Genomic DNA, 15,982 nt, shown 5'->3' on the forward strand with positions numbered 1-15,982 from the left:
GACTGGTTTCCCGGGCTCTTTCTCTTCTCCCTCCCCTTCCTGTTCACATGACATAACAGGGGGGAGTTTAGCCAATACAGTTTGTTTCTCTGTAATCACATTCGGCATAGGTATCACTTCTGGCCACACGGGGGCAGTGTCTGTCACAGATTCTATGTCAATGATAACGGAACAGCCACAGCCGGCCAGCTCACTACATAAGCAAAGTATAATAATACAATGTGGGTGGGAAGAAGTGTGAGGGGGTACAGTATAGATACTGGGTAGTGTGTGTGGGGCTATATTAAAAGTGGGCAGCAAGAAGTTGACAGTATACAGAGTGGGGTGCACAGTATAGAGACTGGGCAGTATAAGAGGACACTGTGGGAACAGTGTTCAGAGGGGGGCCAGTATAGGAAGGGAGCAGAGTGGAGGAGCGATTCTTAAAGGGAACCTGTCATGCTATTAACCTGCAGATATAGGGTTAATCTCGTTAATAGCATTCTAAAGCTATGAGGTGTAACGGGGTCTACCATGCTGGAGTACCTCATTACAATAGCCGCAGGTGGCCGGAGCCTGCCGATATTTACTGTGGGAATTACAAAGATGGGGGAGGTCAGAAGGGGGATATCTTGTCCCCTCGGCCCAGGGGCGCAGCCTGTGGGCTGATGCATTAGGGACATGCATCTCACATGGAACCTATTATACATACATATAACTGCACAACATATTCTGGGTGCTGGGGGTTCCATAACACGGCTCCCCTTTTCAGCGACGCGATCGGCATACACAGTCTGATCCTTAACGGATCGGTTTGAGATGACCAAAGTTTATGGGGTTGGTACAAGTTCCGTTTGTCGACTTAGTCCATTGTTTGCCGGGTCTGTAGTGGATGGTGAAGTCCAGAGGTTGTAGGGCTAAACTCCACCGCAGTAATCTGGCGTTGTCTCCGGAGACCCGATTAAGCCAGACTAGGGGATTATGGTCCGTTAGGAGGGAAAACTGTCGTCCATACAAATATGGTTGCAACTTTTTGAGCGCCCATACTACCGCCAGGCACTCCTTCTCGATGGCCGCATAGCTTACTTCACGGGGCAGTAGTTTCCGACTCAGGTAAGCTACCGGGTGTTCTTGGCCGTCCGGCCCGACTTGGCTCAGTACTGCCCCCAATCCATAGAAGCATCTGTGTGAACAAGGAAACGTTTAGTTGGATCGGGTGCGGCCAATACAGGGGTATTGGTGAGGGCGTCCTTTAGCTGGCGGAAGGCTTCCTCACACTCTGGGGTCCAGGTTACCTGGCGGGGTTAATTCTTACGGGTCAGATCAGTGAGGGGCTTGGCCACGCTGCTGTAATTGGGAACGAATTTCCTGTAATACCCCGCTGTCCCTAGAAACGCCATGACCTGGGTTTTAGTGCGTGGGGTGGGCCATTTGGCTATGGCCTCAATCTTGGCTGGTTCTGGTCGCTGTTTCCCACCCAATGCCCTAAATACTGAACCTCTGCTTTGCCCACGTGACACTTGTTTGGGTTCAGGGTGATTCCGGCCTTGTGGATCCTGTCCAATACTGTCTCTAGGTGATTTAGACGCTCTTCCCATCTCGCGCTGTAGATGGCGATGTCATCCAGGTAGGCACAAGCATAGTCCTGGAGACCATCCAGAAGCCGGTCAGCCAGCCTCTGGAAGGTCGCCGGGGCATTCTTCATCCCGAATGGCATAACTCGAAACTGGAATAAGCCGAACGGGGTGACAAATGCCGACTTGGGAATAACGTCAGGACTAAGGGGAATCTGCCAGTAGCCTTTGCCCCCGCCAGCCGGTCTAACAACTCATCCACACGCGGCATGGGATACGCATCCGTCACGGTTTTCTCATTGAGCTTACGATAGTCTACACAAAACCGTGTAGTCCCATCCTTCTTGGGCACTAACACTACGGGGGATGCCCAGGGACTATCTGACTCTTCAATGACCCCTAAACGCAACATCTCATGTCGCATCCCTTCTCGTACAGACTCAGGGATGCGGAAGAGGGGTTGTCGCAGGGGGGTCTGATCCTGGGTCTCAACCTTGTGTTGTGCCAGGCGAGTGTACCCTGGTCTCCCCGAAAATATCCTCTGTCGCTGCCTCAACAACGCCTCCGCCTGCTGTCTCTCCCGGGGACCTAGGTCTTCACCCAAGTGTACCTGGTTCCATGTTTTAGACTGAGTCCTTTTCCCTAAGACATCAGGCAAGGGAAGTCCGGCTAAATCCTCTGCTTCAGGTGCACAGATGGCCACTACCTCTTCAGGGCGCTCCCGGTAGGGCTTGGGCTTCAGCATATTCACGTGGAACATGCGGATAACCCTGGGGTCATCACAATCGGCGACATCGTAGGTGGTGTCGGCTATTTTCCCCACTACCTGGTAGGGCCCCTGCCATGCAGCTTGGAACTTGTTCTGCCTAGTGGGCTCTAACACCAGGACCTTCTGTCCTATTTCCAAGGTGCGTTCTCTGGCCCTCCGATCGTACCATACGCGCTGGCGCCGCTGGGCCATCTGCATGTTCCCATGTACAGCCTGGGTCAGCTCCTGTAGGCGGTCCCGGAATTCCAGCACATAGGGTACAATAGGTACCCCTTCTATGATGCCCTCCCCTACCCAGTGTTCTAGCACTAAGTCTAGGGGTCCCCTTACCCGCCTCCCGTATACCAGTTCGAATGGGGAGAACACCGTGGATTCTTGGGGCACCTCCCGATAGGCAAACAGGAGGTGTGGCAAGAATTTCTCCCAGTCCCTGTAGGTCCTGGTAAAAGTCCCAATGAGTTGTTTTAACATCCCGTTAAAGCGTTCACACAACCCATTGGTTTGCGGGTGGTATGGGGCGCTTCTAATGGACTTTACACCACACAGCTTCCACAGTTGGTTGGTCACCTCTGCTGTAAACTGGGTACCCTGGTCTGATATAATCTCCCGGGGAAATCCAACCCGTGAGAAAACCTGGAGCAGGGCAGCCGCCACCATCTCTGCCAGAATGTTAGGTAACGCAACCGCCTCTGGATACCGTGTGGCATAATCTACCACTGTCAATATATACCTTTTCCCTGACGGACTGGTTTTTTAGCTGGTCCCCCTACAATCTTCTGTGGTTTGGGGGCCTCCAGGTCCATGGGCGGACCCCTAGTGACCATCTTTGATCCGGACAACTGAGGCCTCCTGGCATCATCATGTTCATTGGCCAGACGAGCGGCCTCCTCAAGAGTCGTTGGCCGCCTGTCCCGAAGCCATTCCTGTGTCTCAGGGGTTAGTCCATTAAAGAATCGTTCTAACAAGAAGAGCTGGAGGACATCCTCCTTAGTGGTTGCTTGGCTCCCTTGTACCCACTGTAGCAGTGACCGCCGTAATTTACAGGCCCATTCAGCGTGGGTATCGGTTACTCGTTTTATAAGTCCGCTGAACTTTTGGCGGTATGCCTCTGGTGTCAGCGCATACCGGGCCAAGATCACTTCTTTGATCTGCTCATAGTCCATACAGTCCTCATCAGGTACCGTGCGGTAGGCGTCCGCTGCCCGGCCTGTCAGCTTGCTGGCCAGAATCTAAACCCGTTCCTCCGGCTTCACTTGATGAAGGGCACACTGCCGCTCAAAGTCCTGCAGAAAGCCATCAATGTCTTCCTCTGCCTCCCCCAACTGTCGGAAGGCATTATACTGGATCTTTTTGTGGCTTACTGTTGAAGGTACCTGGGCGGAGGCCAGAGCTCCCCCTGCTCGCTGACTCTCCATCTTGGCCAGCTCCACTTTGGTCCGCTCTGCCAACTTTATCTTGACTAGCTCTATCCTGGTCCGCTCGGCCATCTTTTCCTTCAGATCAGTACGCACATCAGCCATCACCTCTCGTATGATCTCTACTGCAGGGTTTGGGCCATAGAACACCAGTCTGTTCTTTACCTCCCTCTGGAATTCAGTCTCCTCCACGTTCACATTGGGGGGCGCTGCACTGTCGTGTTCCATGATGGCTGCTATCAAATCCGCTTTTGTTTCGTTGCTGGCGATTAACCCTCGGGCTTCCACCAGATCTTTTAATGTAGTCCTATTTAACTTCTGGTAGTTGTTTTACATTCATTCCTTTCCTCCTGTAGACGGGGTATCACATCCCGCTGTCTGCCACCAGTGTAACGGGGTCTACCGTGCTGGAGTACCTCTTTCAGTACCACCCCGTGTTCCAGGAGGTCCACTCTGCTTTGGCTGGAGTCTGAAAGAAGGACGCTGGCTGGAATTGCTTGGTTACATGGGCGCATATAAAAGATCACTGCTTCTCCACGTATTTCCAGTGTGTCAACACTTTACTCACAGGACACAGAATATATCACACAGATACAGAGGGCGGGCCAATTGAAAAGCGGCAGGCCAGACATACATTACAATAGCCGCAGGTGGCCGGAGCCTGCCGATATTTACTGTGGGAATTACAAAGGTGGGGGAGGTCAGAAGGGGGATATCTTGTCCCCTCGGCCCAGGGGCGCAGCCTGTGGGCTGATGCATTAGGGACATGCATCTCACATGGAACCTATTATACATACATAGAACTGCACAACATATTCTGGGTGCTGGGGGGTTCCGTAACACGCAGCTTCTATGATAGTGCTTCTAGCAGAAGGAAATACATTTTATTCCTTGTGGCAGTCTCTGGCTTTCAGTCATGGAACTGTGCTGGCTTGGCTTCAGTAACCACTCAATACATAGTGAGCAGCGGCTGTGTCCCTAACAGTCAGCTCAGAAGTGCATCAGCACAGAGCCTTCAGTCAGTGCCTGCTTACAGCCGCCGCTCACTATGTACTGAGCAATGACTGCAGAAACATTAGCACGCCTCCTGAGGAAGTCTCTACGAAACGTGCGTTGGGGCGGCAGGGACCAACTTGGTACCGACACTCTGCCTTCATAACATTTAGTGAATATATCATGCCTCTTTCAGCTATATTTCTATGTCTTGGGCTCATGCCTGTTTTTTTGCATTTTCACATTATACACTGATTCTAATGTGGGACAATGTTATTGGTTTGCCCTATATTATTCAGCAGCATGTTGATCCTCTGTACTGAGCTTGGCCATTGCACATACTAAATACCATGTGGTTGTCTTTGACACCAGGCACTGTTTTAATGGTGTGATCGCTGAAGCTTTCATACTTTGGTATTGACATTGCTGTGTGATTATATTACTGTTAGCACTTTATGGGGCATTGAATTTCTACTCTGCTGCTATAGGCTTCATGTGCCGGGCACTCTTTGTGTCCTGTTCATTGGGTATCCAGTTTCTTCTCATTTTAATGTGTATTTCATGTTCATTTTTAATTGTTCTTCAATAAAATATTTAATAAGGATTATACTCGGTTGTGCTGTGGTTTATCCACCTGTGGTTGTTTAGAAACATTAGCAAGTCTAAATGACTGAAAGCCAGAGGCAGCCGGAAGGAATAAAGATCATTTCCTCCTGGTAGCATCACTTTCAATGCGATGGCTGGGAAAACCGACAGCCGAGTTTTGACAACATGCTGGATGCACACTGTCACAGTTCCGGTGCAAGTTGGCAGTCATGTGAATACATTTCTGCAATTTGCATACCTGTGGTCACATGCCGACTAGACTCATCCAACCTCTCTCAAGTCACTTCTATTGGGAGAAGCCCACCGAGTTTAGTTGTCACATGACCGCAGGTATTTAAAACGCATTTGAAAAAGTACCAGACCAGACACCCAGGTTCTAGATCTTTCAATGTTATCTGCCGGATTCAGCTACACTCCTGAGACACGGACTGCGTCCACCTTCTGCTACGACTTTACTGAGAACCCACAATCCTGTGGGTCTATCTGTTTATATTCACAACTTACCGCTGTGACTGATGAAGGTCCGGCTAATAGGATCGAAACTTTTTTGCTACTAAGCGTGGATACAATTAAACCACTTTTAAAGCGAAGTTTGAGTGCTGAGTTTTTTGCTAAACCTAACTTTAGCCCCAGCCCTAACTTTAGCCCCAACCCCAACCCTAACCCTAACTTTAGCCCCAACCATAACCCTAATGAGAAAATGGAAATAAATACATTTTTTTAAATTTTATTATTTTTCCCTAACTAAGGGGGTGATGAAGCGGGGTTTGATTTGCTTTTATAGCGGGGTTTTTAGTGGATTTTTATGATTGGCAGCCGTTACACACTAAACGACGCTTTTTATTGCAAAAAATAGTTTTTGCGTCTCCACATTTTGAGAGCTGTAATTTTTCCATATTTTGGTCCAGAGTCATGTGAGGTCTTGTTTTTTGCGGGACGAGTTGACGTTTTTATTGGTACCATTTTCGGGCACGTGACTTTTTTGATCGCTTTTTATTCCGATTTTTGTGAGGTAGAATGAACAAAAACCAGCTATTCATGAATTTCTTTTGGGGGGCACTTATACCGTTCCACGTTTGGTAAAATTGATAAAGCAGTTTTATTCTTCGGGTCAGAACGATTACAGCGAGACCTCATTTATATTTTTTTATGTTTTGGCGCTTTTATACGATAAAAAATAAATTTGTATAAAAAATAATTATTTTTGCATCGCTTTATTCTGAGGACTATAACTTTTATTTTTTCATTGATGACGCTGTATGGTGGCTCGTTTTTTGCGGGACAAGATGACGTTTTCAGCGGAACCATGGTTATTTACCGTATATCCGTCTTTTTTGATCGCGTGTTATTCTACTTTTTGTTTGGCGGTATGATAATAAAGCGTCGTTTTTTTGCCTCTTTTTTTTTTTTTTTACGATGTTCACTGAAGGGGTTAACTAGTGGGACAGTTTTATAGGATGGGTCGTTACGGACGCGGCGACACTAAATATGTGTACTTTTATTGTTTTGGTTTTTTTTATTGTAGATAAAGAAATATATTTTATTGGAACAACAATTTTTTTTTCTTTATTTAGTTTTTTTTTTTTTACTACACATGTAAATATTTTTTGTAACATTTTTGCATTGCCCCAGGGGGGACATCACATTATAGTGACAGATCGCTGATCTGACACTTTGCAGTGCACTGTGTCAGATCAGTGATCACAGGCACTGCAGGGAGGCCTCCCGGCGCCTGCCCTGAGCAGGCGCTTGAAAGCCACCTGCCTGCAAGACCCGGAAGGCCCCCCGCGGCCATTTTGGATCCGGGCCTGCAGGGAGGAGGTAGGAGACCCTCGGAGCAACGCAATCACATCGCGTTGCTCCGAGGGTCTCAGGGAAGCAAGCAGGGAGCCCCCTCCCTGCGCAATGCTTTCCTATGCCGCCAGAATGCAAAGATTGCAGTGTTTCGGGGGTTAATGTGCCAGGAGCGGTCCGTGACCGCTCCTGGCACACAGTGCCGGATTGTCAGCTGCGATAGTCAGCTAACACCCGGCCGCGATCAGCCGCGCTCCCCCCATGAGCGCGGCTGATAACGTTAAACGTACCATCCCGTCGGTGGTCATAATGGCCCATACCACCTTGACGGGATAGTACATCTAATGTCAGAAAGGGGTTAAACAGACAATATGAGATATAAACCGTCAGGGCCAGAAGTCCTGAGAATAACACAAATCTTGGTTTTCATGTTTCCTGCTTCAGCATTGTTACATCTTTTAGTTGAATGTTTCTATAGTTCTTGAAGTACAATTAGAAGCATTTCATACATTTTTACACTTGTATTGATAAATGCATCAAGTTTATGCAAAGACTCAATATTTTTAGTGTTGTCCTTTATTTTACAAGACTTCTGCCCTTCGCCCTGGCAGCTGGATATCAGCTTCTGGGCCAGATCCTGCCTGTTGACAGCGCATTCTTACCTAATCAGGGCTTGGAGTTGTCACTATAATGTACAAAATGGCGTATGATTTTCCTTGTTATCACACCTACTGGAACATTCCAAGGCTTCACTACACTGTCCCCTCACTCCTTCCATTCCTGCTCCCGTAGGAATGTTAATTGTTATGAGCTGGTGGTTTAGGAGCAACATGGGACGTGCTCTGGAGGAGGTGGTACCTTTACTGACCGCAGACTCTGAACTTAACATAACACTAGAAGTAGCCGTGGGATGTTCCTGTCACTCCCTAGACACCTCGTCACAGCCGGAGGACTAAATACCCCTAAAGATAGAATCAGGAAAGTTATCTTGCCTCAGAGAAAATCCCCAAAGGATAGGCAGCCCCCCACAAATATTGACTGAGTGGAGAGGGAAACGATATACACAGAATGAAACCAGGATATAGCAAAGGAGGCCAATCTAGCTAGATAGATAAGACAGGACAGAATACTGTGCGGTCAGTATTAAAATACTAGAAAAATCCACCACAGAGTTTACAAAAATCTCCACACCTGACTAAAAGGTGTGGAGGGTAAATCTGCTTCCCAGAGCTTCCAGCTTAACTGAATAAATCCATACTGACAAGCTGGACTAAAAAAAACATAGAATGTGCTGAACGATTAAGTCCACAACAAATGGACTGCAAAAGAACAAAGCAAGGACTTATCTTTGCTGAACTGGTCAGAATATCAGGGAAATCCAAGAGAGATGTGAATCCAACCAGGAACCATTGACAACTGGCACTGGCTGAAGGATAGAGCCAGGATAAATAGCCGAGCCAGAATAGACGATCAGTGGAAGCAGCTGCTGACTGCTAAATCCAAGGAGCAGCAGTTCCATTTAAACCACCGGAGGGAGCCCAAGAGCAGAACTCACAAAAGTGCCACTTACAACCACCGGAGGGAGCCCAAGAGCGGAATTCACAACAGTACCCCCCTACCTTGAGGAGGGGTTACCGAACCCTCACCAGAGCCCCCAGGCCGATCAGGACGAGCCAAGTGAAAGGCACAAACCAAATCGGCGGCATGGACATCGGAGGCAACAACCCAAGAATTATCCTCCTGGCCATAACCCTTCCACTTGACAAGATACTGAAGCCTCCGCCTCGAAAAACGAGAATCCAAAATTTTCTCCACCACATATTCCAACTTCCCCTCAACCAACACCGGGGCAGGAGGATCAACCGAAGGAACCACGGGCACCACATATCTCCGCAACAAAGATCTATGGAAAACATTATGGATGGCAAAAGAGGCTGGAAGGGCCAAACGAAAAGACACCAGATTGATAATCTCAGAAATCTTATAAGGACCAATAAACCGAGGCTTGAACTTAGGGGAAGAAACCTTCATATGAACATGACGAGAAGATAACCAGACTAAATCCCCCACCCGAAGCCGGGGACCAACACACCGACGGCGGTTAGCAAAACGTTGAGCCTTTTCCTGAGACAACGTCAAATTGTCTACCACATGAGTCCAAATCTGCTGTAACCTGTCCACCACAGAATCCACAGCAGGACAATCAGAAGGCTCAAACTGCCCCGAAGAAAAACGAGGATGAAAACCAAAATTACAAAAGAAAGGCGAAACCAAAGTAGTCGAACTAGCCTGATTATTAGGGGCAAACTCGGCCAACGGCAAGAAAGCCACCCAATCATCCTGATTAGCAGACACAAAGCATCTCAAATAGGTTTCCAAGGTCTGATTAGTTCACTCAGTTTGGCCATTTGTCTGAGGATGGAACGCCGAAGAAAAAGACAAATCAATGCCCATCCTAGCACAAAAGGCCCGCCAAAACCTAGAAACAAACTGGGAACCTCTGTCAGACACAATATTCTCCGGAATGCCATGCAAACGAACCACATGCTGAAAAAACAATGGAACCAAATCAGAGGAGGAAGGCAATTTAGGCAAAGGTACCAAATGGACCATTTTAGAGAACCTGTCACAAACCACCCAGATAACAGACATCTTCTGGGAAACAGGAAGATCCGAAATAAAATCCTATGGAAATATGCGTCCAGGGTCTCTCAGGGACCGGCAAAGGCAAAAGCAACCCACTAGCGCGGGAACAGCAAGGCTTGGCCCGGGCACAAGTCCCACAGGACTGCACAAAAGAACGCACATCCCGCGACAAGGAAGGCCACCAAAAGGACCTAGCAACCAAATCTCTGGTACCAAAAATCCCAGGATGACCAGCCAACACTGAACAATGAACCTCAGAAATTACCTTACTAGTCCATCTATCAGGAACAAACAGCTTCCCCACTGGACAGCGGTCAGGTTTATCAGCCTGAAATTCCTGAAGCACCCGCCGCAAATCAGGGGAGATGGCAGAAAGAATCACCCCTTCTTTAAGAACGCCAACCGGCTCAAGGACTTCAGGAGAATCAGGCAAAAAACTCCTAGAGAGGGCATCAGCCTTAACATTCTTAGATCCCGGAAGATACGAGACCACAAAATCAAAACGGGAGAAAAACTGGGACCATCGAGCCTGTCTAGGGTTCAGCCGCTTGGCCGTCTCGAGGTAAATCAGATTCTTATGATCGGTCAAGACCACAACGCGGTGCTTGGCTCCCTCAAGCCAATGTCGCCACTCCTCAAATGCCCACTTCATAGCCAACAACTCACGATTGCCAACGTCATAATTGCGCTCCGCAGGCGAAAACTTTCTGGAAAAAAAGGCACATGGTTTCATCAAAGAACCATCAGAATTCCTCTGAGACAAAACGGCCCCTGCCCCAATCTCAGAAGCGTCAACCTCAACCTGAAAAGGAAGAGAAACATCCGGCTGACGCAACACAGGGGCAGAAGTAAATCGGCGTTTAAGCTCCTGAAAGGCCTCAACAGCCGCAGAGGACCAATTCGTCACATCAGCGCCTTTCTTCATCAAATCGGACAGGGGCTTAACCACACTGGAAAAGTTGGCAATGAAACGGCGATAAAAATTAGCAAAGCCCAAAAATTTCTGAAGGCTCTTCACCGATGTGGGTTGAATCCAGTCATGAATGGCTTGGACCTTAACAGGATCCATTTCTATAGACGAGGGAGAAAAAATAAAACCCAAAAAAGAGACCTTCTGAACTCCAAATAGGCACTTAGACCCCTTCACAAATAAAGCATTATCACGAAGGATCTGGAATACCATCCTGACCTGCTTCACATGAGACTCCCAATCATCGGAAAAAATCAAAATATCATCCAAATACACAATCATTAATTTATCAAGATAATTGCGGAAAATATCATGCATGAAGGACTGAAATACAGAAGGAGCATTAGAAAGCCCGAAAGGCATCACAAGGTATTCAAAATGGCCTTCGGGCGTATTAAATGCAGTTTTCCATTCGTCACCCTGTTTAATACGAACAAGATTATATGCCCCTCGAAGGTCAATCTTAGTAAACCAACTAGCCCCCTTAATCCGAGCAAACAAATAAGAAAGCAAAGGTAAAGGGTATTGCAGTTTGACCGTGATCTTATTAAGAAGGCGATAATCAATACAGGGTCTCAAGGAGCCATCCTTCTTGGCAACAAAAAAGAATCCCGCTCCCAATGGTGACGAAGACGGCCGAATATGCCCCTTCTCCAAAGACTCCTTGACATAAGTCCGCATGGCGGCATGCTCTGGCACAGACAGATTGAAAAGTCGGCCCTTAGGGAACTTACAGCTGGGAATCAAGTTAATAGCACAATCACAGTCCCTATGTGGAGGAAGGGAACTGGACTTGGGCTCATCAAATACATCCTGGAAATCCAACAAAAACTCAGGGACTTCAGAAGAGGGGGAAGAGGAAATTGACATCAAAGGAACGTCACAATGTACCCCTTGACAACCCCAACTAGTCACAGACATAGATTTCCAATCCAGCACCGGATTATGTTCCTGTAACCATGGAAAACCCAGTACAACAACATCATGCAAGTTATGCAACACCAGAAAACGGCAATCTTCCTGATGTGCTGGAGCCATGCACATGGTCAGCTGAGTCCAATACTGAGGTTTATTCTTGGCCAACGGTGTAGCATCAATGCTCCTCAAGGGAATAGGGCTATGCAAAGGCTGCAAGGAAAAACCACAGCGCCTGGCGAATTCCAAGTCCATTAAGTTCAGGGCAGCGCCTGAATCCACAAATGCCATGACAGAAAAGGACGATAATGAGCAAATCAGGGTCACATATAAGAGAAATTTAGGCTGTACAGTACTGATGGTAACAGACCTAGCGAACCCTCTTAGTACGCTTAGGGCAATCAGAAATAACATGAGCAGAATCACCACAGTAAAAACACAACCTATTCTGACGTCTGAATCCCTGCCGTTCTGCTCTAGTCAAAATCCTATCACATTGCATAGGCTCAGGACTCCGCTCAGAGGACACTGCCATATGGTGCACATCTTTGCGCTCGCGCAGGCGCCGATCAATCTGAATGGCTAGAGACATAGATTTGCTCAAACCAGCAGGCGTGGGGAACCCCACCATAACATCTTTAAGGGCTTCAGAAAGACCCTTTCTGAAAATTGCTGCCAGAGCATCCTCATTCCATTTAGTGAGCACAGACCATTTTCTAAATTTCTGGCAGTATAATTCTGCCGCTTCCTGACCCTGACATAGGGCCAACAAGGTTTTTTCTGCATGATCCACAGAATTAGGTTCATCATACAATAATCCGAGCGCTTGAAAAAATGCGTCTACATTAAGCAATGCCGGATCCCCTGATTCAAGGGAGAATGCCCAGTCCTGAGGGTCACCACGCAGCAGAGAGATGACAATCTTAACCTGCTGAATGGGATCACCAGAGGAACGGGGTTTCAAAGCAAAAAACAATTTGCAGTTATTTTTAAAGTTCAAAAACTTGGATCTGTCCCCAAAAAACAAATCAGGAGTAGGAATTTTAGGCTCTAAATCCGGAGTCGGGACAACATAATCTTGGATACTCTGTACTCTTGCAGCAAGTTGATCCACACGAGAAAACAAACCCTGAACATCCATGCCAGCGCCAAAATCCTGAACCACCCAGAGATTAAGAGGAAAAAAAAGACAAAACAGACTACAGAAAAAAAAATGGCTCAGAACTTTTTTTTCCTTCTTTTGAGGTGCATTTAATTCATTTTTGGCCAGTTGTACTGTTATGAGCTGGTGGTTTAGGAGCAACATGGGACATGCTCTGGAGGAGGTGGTACCTTTACTGACCGCAGACTCTGAACTTAACACAACACTAGAAGTAGCCGTGGGATGTTCCTGTCACTCCCTAGACACCTCGTCACAGCCGGAGGACTAAATACCCCTAAAGATAGAATCAGGAAAGCTATCTTGCCTCAGAGAAAATCCCCAAAGGACAGGCAGCCCCCCACAAATATTGACTGTGAGTGGAGAGGGAAATGACATACACAGAATGAAACCAGGATATAGCAAAGGAGGCCAATCTAGCTAGATAGATAAGACAGGACAGAATACTGTGCGGTCAGTATTAAAATACTAGAAAAATCCACCACAGAGTTTACAAAAATCTCCACACCTGACTAAAGGTGTGGAGGGTAAATCTGCTTCCCAGAGCTTCCAGCTTAACTGAATAAATCCATACTGACAAGCTGGACTAAAAAAAACATAGAATGTGCTGAACGATTAAGTCCACAACAAATGGACTGCAAAAGAACAAAGCAAGGACTTATCTTTGCTGAACTGGTCAGAATATCAGGGAAATCCAAGAGAGATGTGAATCCAACCAGGAACCATTGACAACTGGCACTGGCTGAAGGATAGAGCCAGGATAAATAGCCGAGCCAGAATAGACGATCAGTGGAAGCAGCTGCTGACTGCTAAATCCAAGGAGCAGTAGTTCCACTTAAAACCACCGGAGGGAGCCCAAGAGCAGAACTCACAAAAGTGCCACTTACAACCACCGGAGGGAGCCCAAGAGCAGAATTCACAACAGTTAATTAGCAAGGAATGACTTTGTCTAAAAACCCATGTGCTTGTTGTAGGTGGGAGAGATATTAAAGAAGCCATAATGCGATGCCAGTGTGTGATAGAAATATGACAGATACATATTTGGAACGTGCTTTGATAAGCTTCCTTACAGCTCCTTTTGCTAAACTCTAGCACCAAAAGAACCCAAGAAATGGATTTCTCCTGAACAGAGTGGAATAACTAGTCTGAGTTTGGAATCATTAGAAAGCTAATTTCAATATAAGATGAGTGATGTGTGTGCCGTTATTCTGCTAGGTTCTCAAGCCCAGGTATGATTATTATAAGTTTTCTTACCAAAATGTGCACCCTGGCAGCTTGGGGAGGCTGCAGGTAAACCAGCCCCTTTACTGATGTCACAAGCCCAAAATTATAAGTTACTGCACTCAGCCCAGCCTTCATTCTTACCTGGGAAGCTGCTGCAACAAGACCCTCAATGCATTGTGACATCTGGCTCCTCCCACCAGCATGGTTAGCCTGGAATTATCTAAGCAATATGTGAGTGTTCTGTTCTATTTTAATCCTCATTTTATTGGTAATTACAATGTACATATGATTTAGTCTTCTTTGTAATATCTTTTATACCTTGTAAACACTGCCTACCTTTTTTATGGAGTAAAATATATAATCTACTAGCTTGTCTCTTCATGCTCTATAAACAAACTGTCGCGTCCTCTGAGGTGAATTACGCTAATGATTTGGGTTGGCTCCAGACCCGTTAATATTTGTGAAAATCGGAGCTGGTGGCAGCATACTTTGTTCTGTGAGTTTGGGAAGCTTTGCAGCGATGGCGGCATTGTTAATTTTTGTTCCCGCCTGCATGGGAGTAGTTAATTGCCCTCGCTGCAGTAAGCCCAATAGCCAGTACATAGCAGGCAGGCTTTCTGGCCACTAATTACCCTAGGTGAAGTACCTAATCTGACCTGATGGTAAGGGGGGCGCCAGAGAGCTGCAAGTTCCAAACTGGAACTTGAAGTGGGATATAGATAAATCCCCTTCAGAAGGAACCAGGGGCAACCAAAACACCCCGGTTCGTGACAAATTGGTGTGAGTAGTGGGGACGATAAAGGCATCCTCCCCGGGATCCCTGACATATTGTTGGCAGCATGGTGTGAACCGTGACAGGAGTTTATCACAATTTTTGTGTTTTTGTTTGTCCCCTCGCTTTTTGAGGATTGACAACATATTCTAAATGGGATTGAGATTGGAGGAGTTTCCTGGCAATGGACCCAAATTTTCAATGCTTTGTTTACTGAACCACTTAGTTATCCTTGACTATCCGTGACCTGATGCTCCAAGATGTCTCGGTCTAAAGGGGACTACATCATAGAAAATAACTTTACCCCAGTCCAATCTCTGTACTTCCTGCAATGTTCTTTTCCCTGATGAAGTCTACTTCAGACTGTTTAATTGTCCAGTAAAGAAAAGGTGAGTGAGGGCTGACATGAGTCCTGTATCATGCCAACAGTGAAGTATCCTGAGACCATTGATGTGTGGGGTTGCTTTTTATGCAAGGCAATGACCTCACAATTTTGCCTATGAACTCTGTCATGAATAAAGAAAGTTGTCGCCAAATCCAACTTACCTGTAGACTTGTCTCCTCATGGTTCAGCTGTTAAGCTGTCACCTTTTGGGCTGTGAATTGGGCTGCTGTTGCGGTAGCCCCTTCCGAGGAGAGCGAGTTTGGGTTGAGATGCAAATGATGTCCAATATCTTTGCCATTATTGGTCCAAATTAAAATGCAATAAAATAAATGATACATCGGAGGCAAGAAACTGCACACGGCCAGTGTCTGTCCATGTACAATTCTTCTCTGGTTCTCAGATCCCAAGCAACAAGTATTTTATTACATGCCCAGAAGAACGGCTATGTACATTACCTAGGAAAGAAGGTACTTTAATTGAGAATAACAAGGTAATAAATAATGGATTCCCCAGACAGACCTCCTTCTGTCCAGGGTTTCCTATGCCTTCTGTAACAAACAAAATTTAACACAGACACCTCTATATCAGAGACCATGCCCCGTGTTATTGCTTTTATGAATAACACTTTGATAATTTCATATTCATATTTTTAAACGAATTTTATAAGATATATAAATTGTCTGAATGATAATCAAAGCAAAGTATAAATACTTACCATAACACTGTGTCACTTAAATTCATACATGCCTTTCTATGGGCTGATCTGTATTTTAGCAAATAC

The sequence above is a fragment of the Ranitomeya variabilis genome, chromosome 4 (genome assembly GCF_051348905.1).
Source record: "Ranitomeya variabilis isolate aRanVar5 chromosome 4, aRanVar5.hap1, whole genome shotgun sequence".
In the NCBI taxonomy this organism is placed as follows: domain Eukaryota; kingdom Metazoa; phylum Chordata; class Amphibia; order Anura; family Dendrobatidae; genus Ranitomeya; species Ranitomeya variabilis.